This window comes from Epinephelus fuscoguttatus, linkage group LG2, assembly GCF_011397635.1.
Source record: "Epinephelus fuscoguttatus linkage group LG2, E.fuscoguttatus.final_Chr_v1".
NCBI lineage: Eukaryota > Metazoa > Chordata > Actinopteri > Perciformes > Serranidae > Epinephelus > Epinephelus fuscoguttatus.
In genome coordinates, this window is record NC_064753.1 from 42,617,984 (window position 1) to 42,642,848 (window position 24,865).

Sequence of the window (24,865 nt, forward strand, 5' to 3'; positions counted from 1 at the left end):
CGTAATCAGGCTGCAGATCCGCCTCAGCTGTTGCAGGAAGGCCCGGCCCCTCCGCCGTCGCATCACCGTTTCTATGGGACCCACAGAGCCAATCGTCACTTATCCCAAACCTCTCCTGTTTGCATCAACCTTTAGTGAAAAATATTTTTTATTTTTGTTTGTTTTTGTGTGTGTGTGTGTGTGTGTGACGTCCAACTCTTTCCCTCGCAAAAAGGGAAACAATAAAAAAAAAGGTACAAAACAGGCCTCTTGGATCTTCTACTGTTTCTGTGACACTGATACCAAGGCCATATGTTTTCTTTCAGCATGGGGGGCATATAAATGGTGGGTTTGGGGTCCTTGTCCGTAAAATTTTGAGCATCAAACAAACAAAATTAAATACCAAAATTAATATCAATATCAATATTAATATCCTTTACATTTTTATTGCTGTATCACTTTGATGTAAAGTAATGAAATGAGTTGCTTAAATAAAATTGCTTTAAACTGCCCTTTAAATAGTCCTTACATTTTTGTTATCAAGTGTGTGGTCATAAATGTTTTACCAAAGAATATAAAGAGTCAAGAGCATAGATTTCTGAGGGGAGAGACACATGCAATTTGGGGTTAAGGGGTCCTCTGGCCGAAAAGTTCTGAGCATCAAACACTCAATTTCCTGCATTCTGGTGAATTTTTATGCACCAGTTTGTGTCTTTTCTGCATCAATGCATGACATCGATGAATTTAGCAAATCCATGTGCATTTTACAAATGTACATGTAAATATTGAGGGGGTACCCCGTAATCCACACCTCAAATCAACTCAAACTCAAATTTATTTATAAAGCACATTTAAAAACAGCTCACGTCACCAAAGTGCTGTACAGAAGGAATAAAATGCTAACATAATTGTCAGGTACACAGCTCACCCATTTAGAGACACAATAGGTCAGGTATGCATCAGGGATAAGCCACATTGGAGGACTCAAATTCTGATAAATCAAAGTAGGTTTTGAGCTTGGACTTCAACGAGTCAATGGTGGGGGCAGATCTGATTGGGAGGGGGATACTGTTCCACAGTTTGGGGGCAGGCACACCTATGTTTGACAACACATTGAATTTATTTCCATTTATTTTTATCCTTTACATGTTTTGGGAAAAAACACTTATGACCACTCACTAAATACAAAAAAAATAATAAAAATAAATGGCTATCTGATATATGCAACACATGTCATTACAGGTAAATGTGCTTTACGTCAAATGTCAGGGAGGAATCAGGGGACATGTCCCCCTCAGTATTTACAACATGTGCATTTGTCCGTCCCAGTAACAGCATCGAAGCATCAGAGGACTTTTGACAAAATGAATGACATTAATGCCACACACTGAGGCAGGAAAGGCACAAAGTGGTAAAAATAAACCAGAATACAGGAAATGAAATAAAATTCAAAATTAAAGCAGCAGCGGCAAAATTAAAGACATTTACACTGTACATTTATGCAAGAAATAAAGTGTTTGACGCTCAAAATTTCCAGGGGGAGAACCCCAAAATCTGAATTTCAAATTCATTACATTAATTTCTTTCTTTCTTTTTTTTTAAGATATATTTTTTGGGGCATTTTGCCTTTCATGGACAGGACAGGTAAGTGTGAAAGGGGGCGAGAGAGAGGGGGAATGACATGTAGCAAAGGGCCACAGGCTGGATTCGAACCCAGGCCGCTGTGGCAACAGCCTTGTACATTGGGCACCCGCTCCACCCACCAAGCCTCCGACACCCCTATTTCATTTTTTTTACTTAGTATGTACCATATATGTTATATAATATTTATCATATATCTTAAAAATATATGAATGTGTATGTGGTTGTGACAATGATGCAAAGAGCTTATCAGTGAATATGGGAGTGTGCACTTGTGCATGTGTGCATGTTCATACTGTATGCTGCTGAACTGGATTGCTTCAACAAATTTTCACTGTATAACACATAATAACAATAATGAATCTATGAATCTATCTATCTATCTATCTATCTAGTCAAACAATATGTTGTACAGCTATTTAAATTTGTTTAGAAGAGCTTCACCTTCACAATGCTCAAGGAAATTTCTCTCTCTGTCTCTCACATAGGTGTAGATTTTGGGGGACAACACAGGGGACATGTTCCCACAATAAAAACATTAAAGTAGAGAGGCCTTTTATTTTGACAGAGTTAATGACATTTATATTATAAACTGATGCAGAAAAGACACAAACTGGTGCAAAAAAATTCTGCCGGAGGACCCCTTAACCCCAAATTTCACGTGTCCCTGCCCTCAGTGTTGAAACAAAACCTAGGCCCTTGACTTTTTATATTCTTTAACATGAAACATGTTTTACCACACACATAATAACGAAAATGTAAGGGCTATTTAAAGGGCAGTTTAAGGCAATTTTATTTAAGCAACACATTTCATTAATGTGTTTTACATCAAAGTGATACAGCAATACAAATTCAAAGGATCACTATTGATATATTCATTTACATTAGGGCTGAATTATTCTAGTGAGTGTCTATCAGAGGGTTTTGCTTATGTGTTTAGTAAAAGAATATACCGTACAGCTATTTGAATTTGTTTTAATAGAGCTTCATCTTGATAATGATTTAGGAAATCTCTGTCTCTCCCACATAGGGAAATAGACTGTTCCCCCAATAAAAACATGAAGGACTTTTATTTTGACAAGTTAATGATCCCCATAAGAACATTTAATTAACAGAGTTCTTTTATTTTTACAAAATTAAAGACATTTACACCACAAACTGATGACAGAAAAGACAAAAAATGGTTCATAAAAATTGAAAAATTCATTAAAGAATGCAGAAAATTAAATGTCTGATAACATTTTTCTGGCGGTGTCATTACAAATGTAAATAAATACATCCAATAATAATAGTAATAATAATAATAATAATGAATTATGCCTGTGTGTGTGTGTGTGTGTGTGTGTTTCAATGGCTCGTATCCAGGCTGATGTAAGAGTGGCGTGGGTGGAGACACGGCCTGTGCTGCGTATTGAGGCTCGGCCCTGGACACGAGCCCAGCATGCAGTGCGTTTCCTCACAACAAGGCAGCTCTCAAAGGCCACAGAGTTTCCTGACTTTGTATAGGAACACAATCAAGCCTGCGGGGCGAGGAGGGGGGCGTGGGTGGGGGTCGGCCGAGTGGACGGACGTATTCTCACTACTTCTGCAGTGGTGTGGTCTAAAAATAGTGAAGCTCTGCTGTGCTTCCAGTGTGTTTCTGTACACACCGAACCCAAGTGGTAAATATATGTACGATACACACCTACACAGAGACGGAGACAGAGACAGAGACAGAGACGGAGACAGAGAGATCTCGTCAGGCTGTGAGAGGAGATACAAACACACGTTAGTACAAATTAACAGTGAGAAATAATGTGTATTTATCTCAGTATTGGTGACGTCTTATTATTTTTCAGTGCAGCAGGAACTTAGTTAATGATGAAGCATTGATTATAAACAGTTGAGCTGAAAGGATAATCTAATAATCGATAATAATTTAGGTCATTTTTCACTGGGTCCTGCTTCTCAAGTGAACGTATTTCTCCATCTTAAATCATTGCTAACTGGATATCTTTTTGATTTGGACTCTTAATCGGACAAAACAAGATATTTTCACAACAGTTTAATGAATCGATAAATGTTTGAGATAATGGGCAAATTAATCAACAATAAAAATTAATATTAGTTGCAGCCCTACGTGAATTCATGGGAAAAAAGCAACCCCATTTTTTATTTTATTTTTTTGATTAAACTTTTTATCGCTTCTTTTTTATTGATTCTAATCAATAGAATAAATCAGTGTGTAGATATATCTGGAACTGCTCTGAAATGTTTTGAATCATATCTCAGATTGAGATTTTTCTGTGTCCATTGGTCATTTTGTTTGAGCTTCAGCTCCAATGACGTGTGGGGTGCCACAGGGATCTATTCTTGGTCCTATTTTGTTTTCCACTGTCTCAGCAATATCCTGCTCCCTGTGATGAATGATTAAATGATTTAATGACAATCTCTCCTTGTATGGTGCAAATAATCAATAGATTAAGATTAAAAATGATCTTTGAATGTCTGATTTGTCCATCTGTTGAAGCGTGGGGGAAGCTGAAGGCTTGTTTTAGGAGCCACTGTGCTGGTGTTTGGGTGGGTGATGATGATGATGTTTTAACTGTAAATATTTGGGTTCAATATTTAGAACATGTGCCTTTGTCCCCCCAGTAAAAACATCTTAGTAGCAAAGGACTTTTATTTGACCCACTTATAGACATTTCAACACACTTTGGTGATGGACTTTCCACATCCACATACGACGTGAAAGGTACCCTGGGTGCGTTGGTTGTTGACGTTCTGGGACACTGTGTCAAGTTCTGCCGGTTACATGCATCAGAGATCTGGCCCGATACACTGCCTTCAGTCAGCATCTGCATTACACTTGAGCTCTGAGAGTATTAAGGAATGACACAATGTATATTACGCTCTGTTTGTCATTGTGGTAAGGCTCGCTGCCTATGAAATATTGACTGCTGAGTGCTGCTGAGTTTCCATTAATTTATTCAGCTCGTACACATCGTACAGTCTGTACTGTGAGGTTTTAGGGCACAGGAGGCCCACATCTTTACACACCTTGTCCACAGATTCTGGCTTTACTACATCAAACCTCATCCACCCTCCTGACGAGTCAGTAAAAGAAAATGTATGTATTTAGATCATAAAGCTGGATCTCCCTCAGTTTTGCAGGGGTGGCTGATAATTCATCTTTATTTTTATTTCTATATGATGAGCTTATCATCAATAATATGTAGGCGGCTGTTTACTTTTCCATTGTATACATTCCATTGTATTATTATTTGTTGGCTTTGATAAAGGCTAGTCTAATAAATTATATTGACTTTTATCATAGATATGTTGCCCAGTAGGGTAACTCTTGGTTCTGCGAGGATGGTTATTTCTGTAATGTCATTAAGGAAAAGCTGTGAAAATATTCTAAACATAGCGTACACTTAAAGTGATGTTTATGTTTTTGGGTGGGACTTTTTATAAGTACCTCATTCAGTCCAATTCAGAGAGTCTTAACTATTCCTTTAAGCTCACTAAGTACAATGATCCAATATGAATTTAGGCATGGGCAGAACTGGGAGCACTGAGGCTTTATTCTGAGCTCATATTCAGTGTATAGTATTTTCCATGTTTGAGATTATATTTTGTACTACATGTCTGTCTTAATATGATGAGACTTCCTCAAAACAAAGGCAGATTATTCATACCAAAACCAAAGATGTGCGTAAAAAATGTATGTTTCCTACAAATAAAAACTGTAATTTAAAGCAAACTCTCTAAATTTGGCATCCTCAAAGATGTTTTTCTTAATGCCTTTGTTTCATGTCATGTCCTTTCTTTCTCTTTCTACTTCTTCCCACAACTCTTTAATGCAGCTGTCCAAAAGTGCTGAACCTCCTAAAAATAATCAGCGGTTGAAAAACATGGACTACTCACATACAATGGGTTAAACGGCAAAAATAAGTCACTGAAGCTTTTATGCCCAAAGATGTCACCACCATCTCCGCCGCCAAAGATAGCTTTGTGTAGATGTACTGCACAAACTATGTCTTATTTATACGTCTCTTCGGCTGGATTTAAAGGACTGCTTGACGTAGTCTGGAACCAAATCCACAGACCTCTTCTCTCCAAGTGATTGCATATAAGGCTTTACATAATTGAGCGCTGAGACTTTTATCGTTGAAATTATCAAGAGATGTTTACTTTTTTAAACTAAATGGATTGCTTCAGATCCTCTGGGGGGGCTTTATTCAACTCAAATGGCTGCTGCTTCTCATTAATTGAAGAAACGGGAGATGACTGTCTTCGCCTTTTACATCACAACAGGTCCCACATGTCTCAAACATTGCTGCTGCCAGTTTGGAAACACTGCAGATGCACCATAGGTTGTTAGGAAGCGGTCATGTTTGTAAAACAGCATGAGAAATGTTATTTTCAAACAATCTTTCAACCCAATTATTAGCATTGGACATGGTTGGACAGCAGTGTGTGTCAGTGGATCCAAACATCTTCAGCTTGTTTCTCTTTAGTACAGAAAAATGCCACTTGTGACCCCTCAACACAGGTTGAGTGTGTACATGATCAGGGACGTGGGTAGACATTTTGACTGGCTGTTGCTCTAACCCAAACAAAGCCCCCCAGTGTTAGGTATCACCCATCAGCATGTGCTTGAATGGTGTGAAATATTGTATAACCATAGATCCGTTTTAAATTTGTAAAATGTTTTAGATTTTTAAGCTTAATGGACAAAAAAAGGCACACGTCAGGGAAAGCCACATCAGAGGGACTCAAAGGCTAATGAATAAAAGTAGGTTTTGGCCAGGACATAAAAGAGTCAATGAGGTGGGAGGATCTGACTGGGAGGGGGATGCTGTTCCACAGTTTGGGGGCAGACACAGCAAAGGCACGATCACCCCTGAGTCTGGAGCTTGGGACAGCCGGGAGCCCCAGGTCAGCTGACCTGAGGGACCTCGGCAAAGAATAGGAGGAGGAGGAGGAGGAGGTTAGGAGGTCTGCAATGTAGGATAGGGCCAGAACCTTAAAGTCGAGTCTGAACTTTACAGGGAGCCAGTGGAGAGAGGCCAAAAGAGGTGTGATATGGTCTCTCCTCTGGGTACCTGTGAGGAGCCTGGCAGCGGTGTTCTGGACCGGCTGAGCGGGACAGAGAGAACTGACTGATAGGGAATTCATACTTCTGCGTTGAATCAATGTCATAGCTACAGCTCTACGGCTCGCTATTACCTAGGCCGTAACCTGATGTGCACCTCCCCAGAAAGGTAACTACATGTCGCGGCGATGCAGATCTCCCGTCTGTTTCTGTAAGCTGAAAACATTTCCCTCAGTGGAAATGAAGCTTTTATTTACTTTAATTTAACAGGTAAGAAACAATAAATTGTGAAGACAATAAAGCCTCCACAAAAATAACATTTTAAGTCAGTGTGTGATTTATCCTGGCTTCATATGAGCAGAGGAAATCAATGCTTGTAGCTAGGCTAATTTATACAATGTAAAATGCCATAGGCTTGTGCTAATAACGTTAGCATGTTATATTTGTTTGGTAAACGTGTTTAGTATAAGACAGTTGTTCTGTCTGTGAATGTTGTGAGTTGTAACCTGTAACAGAGCCGAATTTTGTACCGTTACCTTTGTAAAATGTTGCTGTTGTCCCTGGTTTTATATGAGAAGAGGAAAGCTCACTAGCTGCTAGGCTAATTTATACAATGTAAAATGCCATAGGCTTGTGCTAATAACGTTAGCATGTTGTATTTGTGAGGAAATGTGTCCAGATAAAGACAAGTGTTTGTTTGTGAATGCTGCGAGTTATAGTGAAGCTGATTTGTGTACTTGTGTTTGAAATAGTCTCTATTAAGCCATGTTTAACGTGTGTTTAATGTGTGTTTTGAATCAACTGAACTTTACAGCACTTCACAGAAACTCCGCTGCTGACTAGTGTTTTGGAGGTGTAACTGCAGAGTGACACAGACACACCACCGCACAGGTATAAATGCTCCTTATTGGAAACTTGAATAAATTCTTCACAGAACAACCAAACTCTGGAGACACTGTGCTTGGCTTACTTTCCAGCAACTCAATAAATGCTGGTGAGGCCCAAGAATTAGACTGGAGGAGGCTATATCTAGTTTTGTATGTAAAATTATGTACTAGGCTACAGAATCACTAACTATTACATAGATTGTCATGAATATTTTTTCTGGCCTTAAGATCCCATATTTCACTACAGCTATTAGAAGTATTTTTACGTGATCACCAGGATCTCCGCTCTCTGTGAACTGGAGGTTTTGGGATCAGCAAAATGGCACTTTGTTTACTGTTAAAGATGAAGCTCACTCATTATGCACAGATATGATATAATAATATACTGTGTATTTATCATTGATCGAAATATCTGTTTTTAGTTATTAGCCTACTTCCAACTTTTAAAAAATGCCTCTGAGAAAACAGACCTACTCTCCATTAAATTAGGAAAAGGTTGCTTGAAGTTTCTATTCACCTGCTGGTCTGAATCAAACTCTGCAAAGTTGTGCCTCCCTCAATGATTGTTTGATTCAAATCATTTTGGAGACACAAAGAGTTGAAACTATCTAATATTCCAAAATGAAATGAGACTCAAACACAGCTTTTTCCTCACAGCAATAAGGTCTTTGAATGAATTCAGATACACTGGATGATCTTTTTATGAGCATAATTACTACACTAAATGTGCAATATGTTTAGTTTATACCTATTATACTTATTTATTGTTTGTTATTTATTATTGTGTGGACTGGATAGTTGAATGTGGTTTTTAAAAGTCAGAGCTCCTAGTTTTGTTGGGTAATTTAATGAAACATCAACAATTAATTTTGTCACGTTCCTCCCCTGATATTGACCCCATAGCTTCATCTTATGACACCTTGGAGGTGTCCCAGTCCCCAGATTGGGATCCGCTGATTCTTCTCTAAAATACCATATCTGTTACTCTACAAAAGCAATGTCCTATCCAGTGGTCTATTCCTTTTAAATCTTCCTGCATTTATATCTCTTTTTACTTTATTTGATTTTATATATTCAACAAAATATAAACAAGTTCTTCATTTTACTAAACACCAGAAGCATTTAAAGAGTTGTGGGAAGAAGAAGAGACAGAGAGAGGACATGACATAAAGCAAAGGCATGAAAAAACAGAGACTGGGCTTTAAATTTTAACTTTAGCGATTTAATAAATGTTTGGAAATAAGAGATGATTTATCATGAATTATGTGACGTTTTAAGGAAATTATTCCTTTAAGGTTTACAAAATATTAAGACAGACATGTAGCAAATAGGGACAAAATTAACAATATGTGGAAATATGGCAAATATATACAATTATTAATCAGTCAAACTAATATTTAACCTGTTAAACCCCACTGTCTTGTTGGTAGGTCTGTTCAAACCACATAACTGTATTTTAAATTCTGGTGCAGACGCCAGAGTAATATATAATTATATGCCAATGTCAGGGTGTATCGTAGCTGCTCTTTGTAATCACGTGTAGTTGCCCCTTTTTTGCGTTTCTATGGTTCACTTCTAGAATACATCAACATAATTTTGGCTTTTCTTTGCTGTAATCTTATGGTGTGTTTTATATTGCTTGTTTTAGAGCTGCACATTTTTATTCTGTATTTTTGTTCTATGTTGTCTGTCTGTAACTTATGTTGTCTGCCTGAGACTTTTGATCTCAAGAGGTTTTTCTGGTTAAATAAAAGTTAAATAAATAATTATGTCAGACTACATTCAGGAGGAAATGTTCATAAAACACAAGAAATAAAAACTATTTCCATGTGGCATGAAACAAGATGAGTCTTGGATTTGAATTGTTGACTCTGTAAAATGCTTTTAGCTTCAGAAGCTTAAGCATGAAAAGAACAAGATGATTTTAGCAACATTAAAGCTACTCAAGAGGAAATAAAACTGGATGTTAAGGAATTAATAGGATTCTGAGCATTACCGAAAAACAGTATGTCTCAGTGAATTACCCTTCATTGTATCCACCAGATAATCCAAACAGTTCAGGAGCATTAAATCAGATTTCCCCCCCTCTCTCTTTCTGCCTACAAACACCTGACAGAAACCGAGACTGCAGGGCTCGGAGGCTCTGGATAAGCCCTCATGTTTTATTTGCGAAAAGCGGCCCCATTGTCCCATAAGTCACCTCGCACAGCACTCTTCTGCTTCACGCCACACTGAGCCTGTCCTATTGCGTTAGCATCACCCGCTGCTAAAGCACTTAGCTTGTGTTCTGCGTGTCCTCTGTGGTACAGCCAAACATCCATTTGGAGGTCCTAGGAAACTTTGAAGCTTTTCCACCCACACACTGAGCGAGGGAGGCACGGGGGCGCATTTGTGACGTTTCGTGAATACTTTGTCCAATAAATAGCCCTCCTCACAAATACATTAAAGCTAATCAGACATGTATGTCGCTGCAGCCCAAACAGCATGATGGGGCTGAAATATGGCTCCATCAACTGAAGGGTTTTACTGAGAGAGTCTCAACGAATAATATTTGTAATAGCCTATCAACGAGTGGTCGCACCAGTTATCCATTTGGTTGCCACATTTTATCTGTTGCCTTTTTTTTTTCTAACACTTGTCAGACATTGTCACACCTGCTGTGAGAGCCAACAAGGACAGAAGGAGGGCGGAGAAGCCTCCACGTCTGCTGGAAATCAATCAACCCTTCATACACCGCACCGCTGATACGTGCATCAAACAAACACGTCTTTGTTTCACTGGTAGAAAATATATTTCAATGTTTAGGGGGCGTCATTTGTGTGACAGCAGTAAGTGAGTTTAGTGGAATTTCAGCACAGAGACAGTTGTTCCAGCAGACGACATAAGTGACAATTTAATGCTTTGCTTTCATCTGATGTCACAGCTGCGCTCTGAAGCAGTTTCACAGCTGCCATTTTCCATCAGCTCTTTGTTGTAGATGAAGGTATTAAGAGGGAATTTTCATGGGAGGCGTATTTTTAATAGATGATTGTGAACATAATGGAGAAAGCCGAAGAACAAGCTGTCTCATTAGCAGCAGAGTGACTCCACTCACAGCAAGCATCATTACTCTGAGCTATTGTTTCGTCAAGTGTGTCATCGCCAGCTAACCAACAACAGTGGCTTTCTACCTGCTTATCACCTCGCTAAAATTGGGTATTTAAAGCAGCACTTTGGGTCACAAGGGAGCAGAGAAACTCCAAAACAGACAGACAGACAAACACAGCTCCTGTCTACACATATTCAGCTGTTTCTTAAAACGGATCTTTTCCTCTATGTCTTGTTTGGTCCATGTTAGATTCAGCATGTTGATTCAGCAAAATGAAATCAGTCAATAAAATCACTCTGATTGGCAGTTCAGCTCAGTGCATGAGAAGAGAAACGGGAAGTGATGAAAGTACAGGGCTAAAGTCAGAAGGGAATGAGATCAGACAGTCTTGCTATATAGACCCTTTAAGGGCCGATGTCAAGATGACATCATTTTATTAACTGGAGGCAAAACACGACTCTCCCACAGGGCTGTAGGCTACACAGGAGTCTTAAAATGTTGTCTTGTTGTGTTACTGGGAGCCATAATGGAAGGAGTCATGGCTCAAAACTTGAATTTGAACACAGACCAGCTGCCTGTCAACAAAAACAGAGACAAATATGCGATAAGACGAAAGGACTGGACGGAGGCGATCATCAAAAATGCTCACATGTGCAGCGCACACTTCATATCAGGTTAGGGAAAAGTATTTCCTGATGTAGGGATGAATAATGTTATGTGTATTCAGGGTTATCATGTCCACCTTGTCAGAAACTGGGGAGCTATTAAGAGGAATATTGGATTTATCCGTAACGCTAACTTTTTAGCGCATTAGCTAACGTTAGCTTCGATAGCAAAACAAACTGGAGGAAACTGTTCGAGTTTCGTCCCCCTTTGTAAGATTGGCATAGTAATCAAGTTTTACATATATAAAACCACCATAGATCAAAAAATCATAACAGAATTCATAATTGCCCTTGTCTGCAGTTTGAGGTGTCCTGTCAACAGTTTTACAGTCGTCACTTTTACAGTGGAGAAAGTGCTGTTAAGGCTGCAGGGGATTTTTCTTTGCTGCAGTACCGTGAATGGCCACCGGGAAAAATTGAAGGCAAGCCTGAGCAGCGTTCCTGGGGGCCTGGTTGAGGCATTTTACGAAATACACTTTTTTTTATGTCCATGTCTAGAATTAGGTTAGAAAAGTGATAACCACTCTGATGTCTGTGTGCTGAATATAAAGCTATAGCCAACATGTGCTTATCACATTTTAGAGGCTGGAACCAACCAATTATTACCCTGAAAGTATCCAGAAGTTGTTTCAAAAGAGAGAAAGTCAACATGCTTTGAGAGGTGTTTATATGTTCAAAAAAAAAAACATTGGTGAGGACCAATGCCAAACTACACTGTATCTCAGTTAAAGGAGTGAGTTTATGGAACAGTTGTGGCGAGGAACTGAGAACATGTAGAACATTAAGCAGGTTTAAACAAAAGTTAAGGTGAAGTGAATAACATTGATCATATTGTTCCAATGCATTGTTCTGCTGGGAAAGCTTTGGTTCTGGCATTCATGTGGATACCGCCTGACATGTTCCATCCACTCAAACACTGTCGCAGACCAAGTACCCCCCCTCATGGCAACAGTACTCCCCAGTGGCAGTGGCCCCCCAGCAGGATAATGCACCATGCCACACTGCAAACATGGCTCAGGAATGGCCCAAGGAATGTGATAAAGACCTCAAAGTGTCAACCTGGCCTCCAAATTCCCCAGATCCCAATCTGAATGCGCATCTGTGGCACGTGCCATTAACCCACCTCACAACCCACTGGACTAAATGGATCTGCCGCCAACGCACCACAGGACACTCCCAGAGATCCTGTGTCCATGCCTCAACAGGTCAGAGCCAAGTCCGATCCAAAGAGGCCCCACCTTGGATTAGGGGAACATCTGGGGTACCGGCACGTCACAAGAATCCTTGAGCAGATTGGGACCTGGGAAATTTAGAAGCCAGGTTGACACCTTGAGCTTTTCCTCACGCTCCACGGGCCATTTCTAAACAGTTTTTGTAGTGTGGCATGCTGCTTTTTTCTGTCAGTGGGGAGTACTGTTGCCATGGGTGGTATCCACATGACATGTATTGGAATAAAATAATCAAAGTTATTCACTTCACCTGTCAGTGGTTTAAATGTAATGGCTGATCGGTGTACAAGGTATTGATCAAATATGAAAATGGATGATCGGACTGTAATACTGACGTAGAAGAACAGGATACAGGAACAGGAATAAATCAATGTATAGGAAACACTGGGCTATTGTATGAAGCATGTGCATATGTGGTTGCTACTAATTGCTTTGGCTCTGTCTGTTGAAACTACTGGGGCACTTTGTTAGAACTATTAATTGTGGTTGCATTAAACTATTAAAAGAAAAGTCCAGTCACAATGTAATGTAATGTAAACATTACAACATTTAGCCAACACCAACTTGTTCTATTTTTTATTTTTTGATACCAAAGACACCACAATGATCCAATCAGCTGAACTTAATCACCTGAACTATGAGTCATAACCTCTGAACAGCAGCTGGAGTAAACCATTTTCTCTCTCCGTCACCTCCAGGTCCAGATGTGCACCACTGACCACTTCTATCTGGCCTCACTATGAGAGAAGACAATGAGAAATAGTTCACAGCTTTGCAGCAGAGGCCTTTGGGTGAAGTTTCTCACTGACACTGATGTTGTAAACCATCAAACACACTGACACAGGCTGTGTTTGTGTTTTACACATCAGCATTAATCACTTGTAAAGAAGAAAAAAAAAAGATCTCCGTCACGTCAGAACTTCAAGGCTCACAAAAAAACGTATTCAGTCTGTCGTTTGCCATCCGAACATTTGTTGAGCACAGTAACCCCAGTTCATTGCCTCCACCTCTCCTGGATCTCAGGACTGTTATGTTTTTATAATGACAACAAAGTGGATGCCAGCAGCGACTGTGTTTATTGTTTCATACAAAGCAGAAAACAAAACTATGAGCTCAAAAATGTTCCGAGAGATTTGCCAGATCTACTACTGTGAGAATGTGTGTTACATATTGTTTGCAACTCGGATACAAAAATAAATCCTTTTTTTTTTCTGGCAGTCTGTCAGCCTCTCTGTTTTTCTCACACACTCTTTATTTTGGATCTTGGAGAAACGACAGCACAGAGACGATCTTGATCTTACAACTGGCTGAAACACACTTTAAAATCAAAGTGTTTCCTATTACACTAAATCACTCCCACTCCTAACAAGAGGAAATGCTGAAGAAACGACCCACTGGGACCATTTAAATTATCATTTTCTCATGAAGTGAAACTAGCAGATAAAAAGCAAACTCCACAGAGATTTTCCTCAACATGGGAAAAACATGTGAAAGAAAAACTTTCTGAATCACATTCCCGGAGCACAAAGTCATGAGAATTTTTTTTAAAGTAATTATTCAAAGACATTTTAAGGGGCTGCCGTCTGAAACACAAAGAAACTGTGAACTTATTGAAAAATAAACACCATCACAACATCCTCCCTCGGCAATAAGGTCTTCACTTCCTGTTTGTGTATGGAATATGGGACACAGAGGGTTATGCTATTTAAACCAAAGGGCAGCAGATTCCCAGCCAGCAGAGGCTGGTGGGATCCGAAAGTCTGCTGCCAGCTTCTCAGGGGGACGAGAAGTGGGTGGGAAAAGGCAGAAAGCAGGAAAACAAGATAATGATGCAAACGAGGATGGAAAAGAGGATAATTAAACGGGGGGATGGTGTTTGGTCATGTAACTGTGAGGCAGAAGACACAGCATGATATCAGATCTGCACATCTTTAGATCATTTAAAGTTGTTATAAACAAAGTTCAACATTTTTGAAGTTTTGAGTGTCAGTCCAGCTCCAAAAAAAAAATAAAACGTAGCAGCAGATGTTTTAATCACAGCAGGGAAACCCTGATGTCACACTGTAACACAAACAAACAGCAGCTCCTGTGTTCAGTGAGATGAAATTACTGTTTTTGTCGCAGTTGTGAGCATTTAGACTTGTGAAGCGGTGTGTCTGTGTCACTCTGCAGTTACACCTTCAAAACAGTAGCCTGAGGTGTTACTGTGAAGTGCTGTTAAGTTTTGTTGAGTCAAAACACACCCAAAACACACATTAAACATGGCTTAAAAGCGACAATTTCACAATTTCACACAAGTTTGCCAAATTTGCCTCTAAGCCTAGCAGCTAGTGGAGATTTCCTCTACTAATATGCAGCCAGGGACCACAGCAACATTTAACAAAGGTAACGTGACAAAATTCAGCTCCATTATAACTCAAAATGTTCACAGACAAAGTATTTGTTTTTATCTGGACACATTTTCCCCAAAAAACAACATGCTAACATTATTAGCACAAGCTTATGGCATTTTACATTGTATAAATTAGCCTAGTGGCTAGCAGACTATTCCTCTACTCATATGAAGCCAGGATAAATCACACACAAGACCTAAAATGCTGTTTTTGTGGAGGCTTTATTGTCTTCACAATTGATTTTAATTTGTTTCTTATCTGTTAAATAAAAATAAATAAAAGCTTTGTTTCCACTGAGGGAAATGGTTTCAGCTTGCAAAAATAGACAGGAGGTCTGCGTCACTGTGACATGTAGTTGCATTTCTGGGGAGCTGCACATCAGGCTACAGCAAAGGTTAGGGTGTAGACTTTGAGAAGACGCAGAAGTATAAATCTTGCTTAGGTCTCACTTTTAGTTCAGTTTTTAATAGTAAGGTTTTAGCAGCTGAGCGTACGACTGGATAACTGAGACTTAAATTACACTGCATGAGTTGTGTGAGAGTTTGTAAACTGATGTTTCGTCATAGCTTTGCTGTTGAATGTGGTCTCAAATCAATCGAGAGGTCAACAGGTTTGCCGTTTTCCGTGACAGCATGCGATAAAAAGTTTTCCTCACAAATTGAAGGTAACACGACATGACAGGCTGGTTTACAAATGATCATATTGTGGGTAAAGTATTTCTTTAACACACAAACATCAAACATAAGAATGGTATTGATCATCTCATCTCACTCTCAGAAAGTAATCAGAGCATATTTCACAAAATGATTAAATCCTTAAATACATTACAGGGACTAAAGATGGATAGATAATTAACTTTATTGTCCATCTCAGTGGAAATTTGTCTTTGGCTTGTCTCAAAAATCAAAGGTACAGACAGACGCACAACACAGCATTAAAAAACATACAATTTAACAATATATATGATATAATGGTGCAAATAGGCAGATAGGACCAATAGATGCAATAAACAGAGGAGCACATCTTATAAAAATAGTAGTGTTCCCTGATAAAGTCATTCTGCGTTCATTGCCTCTATAACATACGGAATAAAGGACTTCTTATAAATGTTCTGACTGGTTCTAAGGGCCCCAAATCAACGCCCAGATGGGAGCAGCTCAAACTGTGAGTGTAATGGATGTGAGGCATCGGCAGTTACATGTTCGGCCTTCCTGTGTACAGCACTGTCAGATATGTTGCGGAGTTGTTTCTGTGACTTTCCAATCACCTTCCCTGCATGTGATTGTAGTCAAACACAAGTGTGATTTATTTCATTCAAGTAAGTGCAAAGACAAAATGGCGACATTGTTCAATGTCACAACAGCTCCTTTGCCACCAACATTTCCAGGAACTTTTATTTCCAGGAATTTATTTGCCTGGGTAAAAGAATTCCTGGTAATCTGCGTGGTTTGCGTTTCCACTGCACCTCAAAGTTCTGGAAAAAGTATTCAAATCAGGCTGATGACGTACATATGGGGGAGTGGTAAAAAAAAGAAGACTGCACTACAACTTTTCACAAATTTGTTTCGGGGTGTTCCCTATATTTAGCTCCGCCAGCTTGTTGGCTATTCTTCCATAGACTCGGTCGTTTTGAGTCGCCGACTTGTCCCAGTGAATTTCTTCCTCAGCAAATACGCTCAAAAGAGCCTGGACCTCATCGTTCATCCAATTCTTGTAGCTTCTCTGTTTTGCTCAATGTTCCAAATGATCAAAACACAAAGGAAGTGAAGCTTGTAGAAATGAAATAAAATTTGCAGCCACACTGGCACGGAAGTGCAGAACGCTGCAAGTGTGTGCTCCACCAATCAGCGAAGAATTCCAGGGAATCTGAAAAGTCCTACCCCCCTACTACGTACTTTTTTCAGGGGTTGAGGGAAAGTTTTTTCCCTGGGTAATTCCGGTTGAAACGCACCGATGTTTTTCAAAAGCTAAATGATAGAAGTCCCTGTGGTGGAAAAGGGGCTAATGTTATCCTGTGATGTAACTCTACAAACCTCACGTCTGCACTTGTATCCAGATCTGCCCCAAAAACTAAAACCACTTTTTTTCTTGACAAATTGTTTAACTCTTACTGGAATCTGTGAACAAGTTTTCGGGATATTCAGGATAAACTGCTAAACAAATGGGAGCTCAGTGGAGATAAGCGAACGGTAAAAATCATGTGAGAGGTCGGCCTCAGTGCTGAACCTGCACGCAGAGGAAAGACATGTTTAACTCAACCACTTTGTTGCTTCCTCAATCCTAAAGTCTTGATCCTGTAAATACAGAAGATGCACTTGATAAGACTGAAATCTCAACACGGAGAACGTAAAGAGGGAAAAATAGCATATCTCTCACACTGGACTTTAATAAGTGTGCTCAGTGTTATTGTGTTTACATGTAGCTGTAATATCCAAACCCATAATGAGGACAGCGCGTACATAGCAGCCTGTAGATATTCAACCAGTGCAGGGATTTCAAAGACAGGAAGGCCTTCTGATAACAATCAGACCCACCAGAGCCTGTGACGCCCTCCGCCTGCAGGCACTCTCTGCAGCACCCAAACAGAGTGGACCATCTCCAGAAAATTTAAACGGTGTTTGGACACTTTCAGCTCAGCTGTGAGTCGCGGACATGTTCTGGTTTTGGGCAGCGTCACTGGAATGTAAACTCGCCACCACCCACTCATAAACACGGAAGACTTTATAATGAAATACAGCAAAAAGCTCAGTTTTCACATGTTAAGTTTCCATGATTTGGACTCAATCACTGCTGCTGGATTTCATTTCTCTTGGGGGAATTCTTCTTTAAATGAACCGTGGTTACTTTCCACTTATTAGATTAGCTGTGTGTGTATTAGTGTTAGTTTTATCAACACAAACGTGTTCGAGGGCGTCACTTTGAGGCAGATGTGTGTTTGTTATGATTAGATGAAGATGATCACAGTGTCGACTGTAGCCACTGGACTGAATCATTTCATCTTTTCTCCGCAAACTCTTTGTTCTTTATCTGTTTGTTTGTTTGTTTGTTTTGTTTGGAGGGTTTTTTTGGACAGATTTCACAGACATAAAATGTTTAGCATATTTCCAGTGGCACCTCACAGTGATGTAAACCAAACAAACTTTCCAAACTCTCTGTGGACATTAAAAAAGCCTGTTTGATAAAAAATTAAGGTGAGCCTATAAATTTCAGACACCCCTTAAATTTTGATTACAGGTTGTTGTAGGAAAATGCAAATGTGGCCCAGGATCTAGAATACCACTTTGCACCACAAATACATAATTTTTATGATTCTTTTTTTTCCTTTTACAGAGATTTTATGCAGACTGACTGTAAGAGGCTTTCAGAGCACCGTGCCGACAGCCCGACATGCTTCTGTCTACCACCGGAGCCAGCTGAGAGCTGCAGCCTGCTATTTTTGTGGTGTGAGAGATGAAGCAACAGTGGAGGGGGTATTAAAATTTTAGTGTACCATGGTGGACTTTAACCTGTGATGTGACGGTTTACATTTTTAAATGCATGAAACATGGGAAACAGAGCGCGGCCTTTTAGACCTCAACACGTCTGACAAAAAATATCAACACCGTATTTCAAATGTTGGCGGAAAAAGAAAATCTAATGCCCATTTTAATATTAACTTGTAGCTCGAATATTATTACAAACTTTACAGTCTGCTCATATTGACTAACCTCCTCTCAGACAAAATGGAGCAACAACTATTCTTTAATTTGTTTTAGCAATGCTAGCAGCATAGCTCTGAGGGTGATACTGGCTGTCAATCGCGCCACCATTTTGGACCAGACTAAAAAATATCTCAACAACTATTAAATGGATTACCATTACATTTTCCATAGAATTCCATAGAATAGATAATAAATCCCTGTGACTTTAGTAACGCCATGGCATTGTATGTTTCTGCATACCATGGATATATTACATTTGTACATTCTTACATAGCAGACTGTGTTTCAGCAACATTGTAGTTAACATATGGTTCGGTTTAGGCACAAAAACCACTTGGTTATGGTGAGAAAAAGATCATGTTTTGGCTTAAAAATACCCGGCTGTGGGGACACAATCCCCACTGGAAAAGCAGTGATGTCGCTGTAGAAAACAATCGCTTTTTTAGGTACTATTCCCACTGGAAAAAACAGCGACGGGTCCCTAAAAAACATATCCACGACTGGGGGGTAAGAAATGGCAGGAAACACAGTGATGGGTTCCTAAAACAGAATAGCTGCTGAAAACGCAGCAGAAACTCCCTAAAAAACAACCAGATCCATTGTTAGCTGGTTTTGCACAGTGGTCTTCACCTTGGCAAGCGCCTGGCCTTGTCAATTACAGTTGTCAAATAACAACTCATTTTCACACACTTTTATGTGAGATATCGATGGCAAAGGCACCCTTTAGCATCTTGATAAGATGTGCAGGGTTTAACACTAACTCCAAACCACACCTTTATCCAAGAGACCGCGGTACATGTCCTGTTTGAAACCAAACCTCAGCCTGGTTTTATCAGAACTTTAAGTGCGGTCATCACACACTGGCGTCAATCATGTGCTGTATTTATGTCCTGTTACGTAACTAACTTACTTATTTCATCTCAAAACATGATGTTTTTTGTCTAACCCTAACCAGGTAGTTTTGTCGCCTAAACCAAACTGCGACTGTTTCACAAAATTAACCACGTTACAATGTGTTTCAGCTATAAAATGAGCTATCAGAGTCAGCCAACATGCTTTTTCTTATTTTGCACAATGAATGAATATCACATACACTGAAAGTATTGTATTTCATGTCTCCATCTTCTGGTGGGTCATCACGATAAAAGTATGCATGTATGTGATGTCTATTCCACTACAGAAGAGACTCGATGATCACTAAAATTAGGTGGGGAAAAAATTAATAAATCGATATCAGTATTGGCCAAATGAGTTGTTATATATCGGCATATCGAATATCAGCAAAAAATCCAATACTGTGCATCCCTAGTGCCCTGTACGTCACTATCAGACACACAGGGCTGTGACAAAGTGTAAGTAATTGATCAACTGAGAATAAGAATGGGTTGATAACAAAGTCCGCTTATACAATATGTCACCTTAGACATGATACATATCAAACACGCAAATGTAACATATTTGTGGTTGCAGAAACATACACTGCCAACATTTTCTTCTAGCGACTGGGCTGTGGACTGCCATGAAATGTGATGCAGACATTCATGTTGCCGTGGATTGACTATAATTATTCTGGTTATCTTTTGATTTCATCATCAGGTAAAAACTCAGTTTGTCCAATAATCTGATTCATGACCAAATACCCGCAAACTGATGAGCTAATGAGTGCTAATTAGAAAATATTGCCATGCTAACAAGCGAAACTCAACATAATACACACTTACACTATCCTGCTAAACATCAGCATGTTAGCACGCTGATGTTAGCATTTGGCTCAGTGTAAAAATATAGAACATATCAAGAGTACTGCAGAATGCTGGCAAGTACAATCCAAATATTCTCACATCACAAAACCTCATGGTAAAAGATAAACTGGACTTTTCTCAGGGAAGCTGCAGTATTTCATCCAAGAACAAACTCACGTTTCTAAACGTTGCCTTTCACCATGCCTTACAGTGCAGTCCACAGTGCAGTCAGACCTTTGAAGGGTTGGTTGGTAAATCTCACAGAGCATCAATCACCGGACTCCAATCCAAACACATGTTAAACGCACATTGTTCCCGCTGTCCGAGGCATGGCTCTCATCTAACAGACAATAACAAGGCAGTTGACAGCAGCAGGACGTAGTTCAGTCCCACTTAGAGACACTAAATCAATCTGTTTCAAATAAACACCGGGCTTTTACACCACTTGCTCATCCTGAAACCTGAGTTTGGAGTGTGACACTTCTAATTTATTACAACCTAGTGAGAAACAGATGAGTAAGGTTACACAGCTTCGCTCTTCCTTGTAATTCTGCTGCTTATCATTTATCATCCGCTTGAGCTGTGAAACCTAAATATTCCTTCCTGCATTAAGGAGGTGCTATTTTTAGGAATCCAGACTGTTCTTTTTGTATAGTGACATTAGATGCAGATAAAATCTCATTTTGCGCAAGTTATTGCACCTTTTGAAATGAAGTTTATTTTAAGGCAGTACAGGAGGAGGTGCACATTAATAATCCTCCAGGACTGTAACATGCTCATGTTTAACCCAAACAATGCGTAATGCAACTGCAGTTGGTTCAGATCGAGGTCGGAACACGTTCTCACCACAAACGAACTGCACCAGAGTTCATTCGGAACCAAAACAAGACCACCTCTTCAAGAAGGTCACGGAGTGCGATTGCTGTGTTCACACCTACTGAACCAAACTGGACAGGTGTGAAAGCACCCTTAAAAGTCAGGATATCTCAGCCTCTGCAGCTTTGGCTTGTTCCTTTCTTTTTACAATAGGCCCGTTTCCACCACAGGAACTTCGGGGTAATTTTACGGGGCCGGGGCCATTGGTGCGTGTCTTCACCGCAGAAGCCAACCCCGGAGGACAGAGTTCCGGAACTTTTACAGGGGCTAAACATGTCCCTGCCTCGGAGAACAGCCCCGAAAAACTCCTGGGTGGGGCTTGGGGTTTACTTGGTGCTGATTGGATATACTCAAGGCGGGATGTGACGTCAACAGAAAGCAACAAAATAGCCGGCAGCTCTCGTTCATAGCTTCCACCGCCATGTTAACGAAGAGACACGCCAGAAACCCAGCAACCACCTCAGCTCCTTCCATGTTGATAATCGTCTTTCTTATGTCTGCTTTCTTTTTCTTTCTTCTGCTTCGTACTTCTTTGTTGTTCTTCTTCTTTGTTTCTTTGCCACGTCGCCCCGGTCAAAATGGTAATGGAGACATGGCGGTTGAGAGGGCCAAGCGAGAGGACGTTCCTGTAAAGTTCCTGTCCCTCAGGAGGCAGGAAGGGGGGGCTCAGTATAGGGCCCTACAGTTGGTTAGTCCAGCCCTTCTTTAAATCATAGATAGTAATAAGGTGTTAAATATCTAATGAAGTGAGTGCTGATAGTATTATATATTAATGTACACCACAGTTCAGCACTAACAGTGAACTAACTGCTCAAGAGAATTACTTTTTTATCCTCAGAAAGCTCTTGGCTGTTTTTTGTTACTGGAAAAAAAATGTGAATTTATCATCTTTATGAAGTGCAAGATATTTTTAGACACATCTTCAATCTGTGAGGCACTAGCGAAGCTTATACAGGAGCAGTGGAAACAGACTTACTGAAACTATTTGGTTTGTTTAAAAGTACGATCACACAGAGACATTAAAGAGCAGGATTAAGCATCTACAGTTTACTAAAGATTTTTAAAGTCCAGGGTGTAGGACTTAGTAGCTTCCAGCAGTGAGGATGCAGAACTCAAACTTCTCCTGTGTCTAAGCATGTAGAAGAACTGCGGTGGCTGACAAGGAAACATGAATAGCAGGCTCTAACGCCAGAGTTTGATTTCTGGGCTACTGTGAGATATTTCACACCGTATATAAATGTCTCATTCTAAGGTAATGAAAACACAACAATTCGTATTTTCAGGTGATTACACACTAATGAAAACATAGTTATGAGTGATTTTGCATTTCTGCAAATAAATTCCCCTGAATCCTGCACACTGAGCCCTTAACGAGCTCCATTAGCTGTTTATTTCTGCCAAACATATCTGAACTATCCCTTCAGTGTGTGTGGACAGTCAGGCTCTTCTTCAGATTTACATGTGACAGCCTGCACATGCATAATACCAACGCATTTACTCCTTCACAAAACATACTATTATTATAATATAATATTTTCTAAAGGCAGAATTTTCTTTGCAAATAGCTTTAAATTGTCACTCATTACAAGTGAAACACATGAACCGTTAAGTAAAAAGGAAAATCCAGATTGCAATTTAGGGCTGGGAGGCATTCAGCAGAAGTAAAGAGCACAGAAGCAGCGAGCAGAACTAATTTCATCAAATATTAAACTTGGTTAGGAGACTGAGCAGCGCAGGACTCCGGTGGGATTTCCCTGCAGTCCGTCTGCAGGAGGAGAACTGGAGGATCATGGGACATTTCACACAGGAAGTGGACGTGGGTGGTAGCCATTTTGAAAAATGATTGATATGAAGTATTGCGAGAAAAATATCAAATCTGGTCTGTGGCTTTGCAAAATTGGCTGAGAAATCCCACCTCAAAGCTTTTGACACACAAATGAAACTCTTTTTTTAATCTGTGATGAATGTTCCAAAGCAAAGATTCACTTTAGCTTTTAGTTTTAGGAGGGGTTTTTTTATCCTGTGGTCTTCTTCTGTGATATCATTTGTAGCCTTTAGGGATTGTAGACATTGAAAAATTATAGGATTCTTTTTCAGGGCTGTTTATAGATAACGAGCTGCTAATGCTAACACATCTCTATGCAAGTCCAGCCCATCTGGCAGAACGAAATGTCAACCTGGTCTCACTCTGAAGTTGACGAAAAATGGTGCTTGAGCAATGACTTGCAGCATCAGACACTGACGATAAAAACAGTCGGTGTGATACATGGCCAGTCGCTGTTCCAGTTCTGCGGTACCCGACAGGGCAGTAAATGGCACTGATTTAATTTAATGAGAGTTCTTCTTGAACACAGGCATATTTCCAAGGTGGCAATCACTTACAAGGGCCCATTCTCTACCCAGCACATTAGTGAAGGGCCCATTTACGCCCTTTAGCTGTGTTCCAAAGGAAACCACAATATCAGCATTCAAACACCTTCTCCATGTTTTAGATCACTGTCTGACTTGTGCACAGGTAACATAGAAGTTAGTCAGTAAAACACAGAATGTGGGGAAAATTCATGTAATGATACTCTCAGCCAAGTCGCCAGAATAAAGGCATATTTTCAAGGTGGCAATCAGTCTTAAGGGCCCATTCTCCACCCAACACATTCAGTGCGTTTACATGCAGCTTGAGAAAATCAAATTAGTGGCTTAGTCCAACTGAAACCGGACTTTTAAATGCATGTTAACAGCTTAGTCCGACTGAAATTGGACTATCTGTAGCTCGACTAACACACCTAGATAATTCGATCGAAAATCGAAATATTGCTGCATGTATCCACTTAGTCCGTCTGGAGTCGGAGTCGGCATTCTGTGCATGCACCACTTTTTCTTTCGTGGGCTTTCACCCGAAAGAAGAAGGAGATGATGTAGCAGCAGTGCAGTAACTCCCGGAAAAACAAACAAACACCATGGTGACCGGGAAGCAGAAGTCGCACTTCTGGACGGATGAGGAAACTGCATTCATGCTCCGACAGCTAAAGGAGCTAAATATTTTTAAGTTTATGGATGGTAGGAAAATGCGAAACGCTGATTTATTTTAAAAATGTGCTGAACAAGAACCGGAACTAGTTCAACAGGCACTATATTAAAAAGGACACAGTGCTGTCTATCGAGGTGGAGTCAGACGTACTTGGTCAGAAATTCGATTTCCTCTTCTGCATGTATACTCAGACAAGACGAGAAGTCCGACTTGACTGATTAGCCGAGCTATGAGCTTAGCTCATATTTACACCCCTGGTTTGGAGGAGAACGTATTATAAAGGATGTGGGACACTGAATATTTAGGCCATTGAAGAATACAGCACATAACTGCAACCGCAGTTATAAAGCTGCAGTCTTTGTCACTACAATCATTGGGTCAATATCGTCTGAACACAGCAGAGCTGCATGCTAATGGCACGTGAAAACAGGTCATCAGGTGACTTCCTCCTCTGTCTTGAAATATTAAAAAGGTCCACATCCTGTAATGGCACGAATTCCCAGGCACTTGTAGTTAATCCAACATGTCTAAATATTAAGAGAGGGACTGACACAAAGTG

General features: G+C 40.0%; 1 long non-coding RNA gene across 1 annotated transcript; it reads left to right on the plus strand.

Annotated features, from left to right (window-relative positions):
- Positions 1-6,340: 6,340 nt before the first annotated feature.
- Positions 6,341-13,565, plus strand: LOC125901051 (uncharacterized). Its single transcript, XR_007450930.1, has 3 exons — positions 6,341-6,970; positions 7,515-7,591; positions 13,268-13,565. It is a non-coding gene; the product is annotated as an uncharacterized LOC125901051 (long non-coding RNA).
- The last annotated feature ends 11,300 nt before the right edge of the window (positions 13,566-24,865 follow it).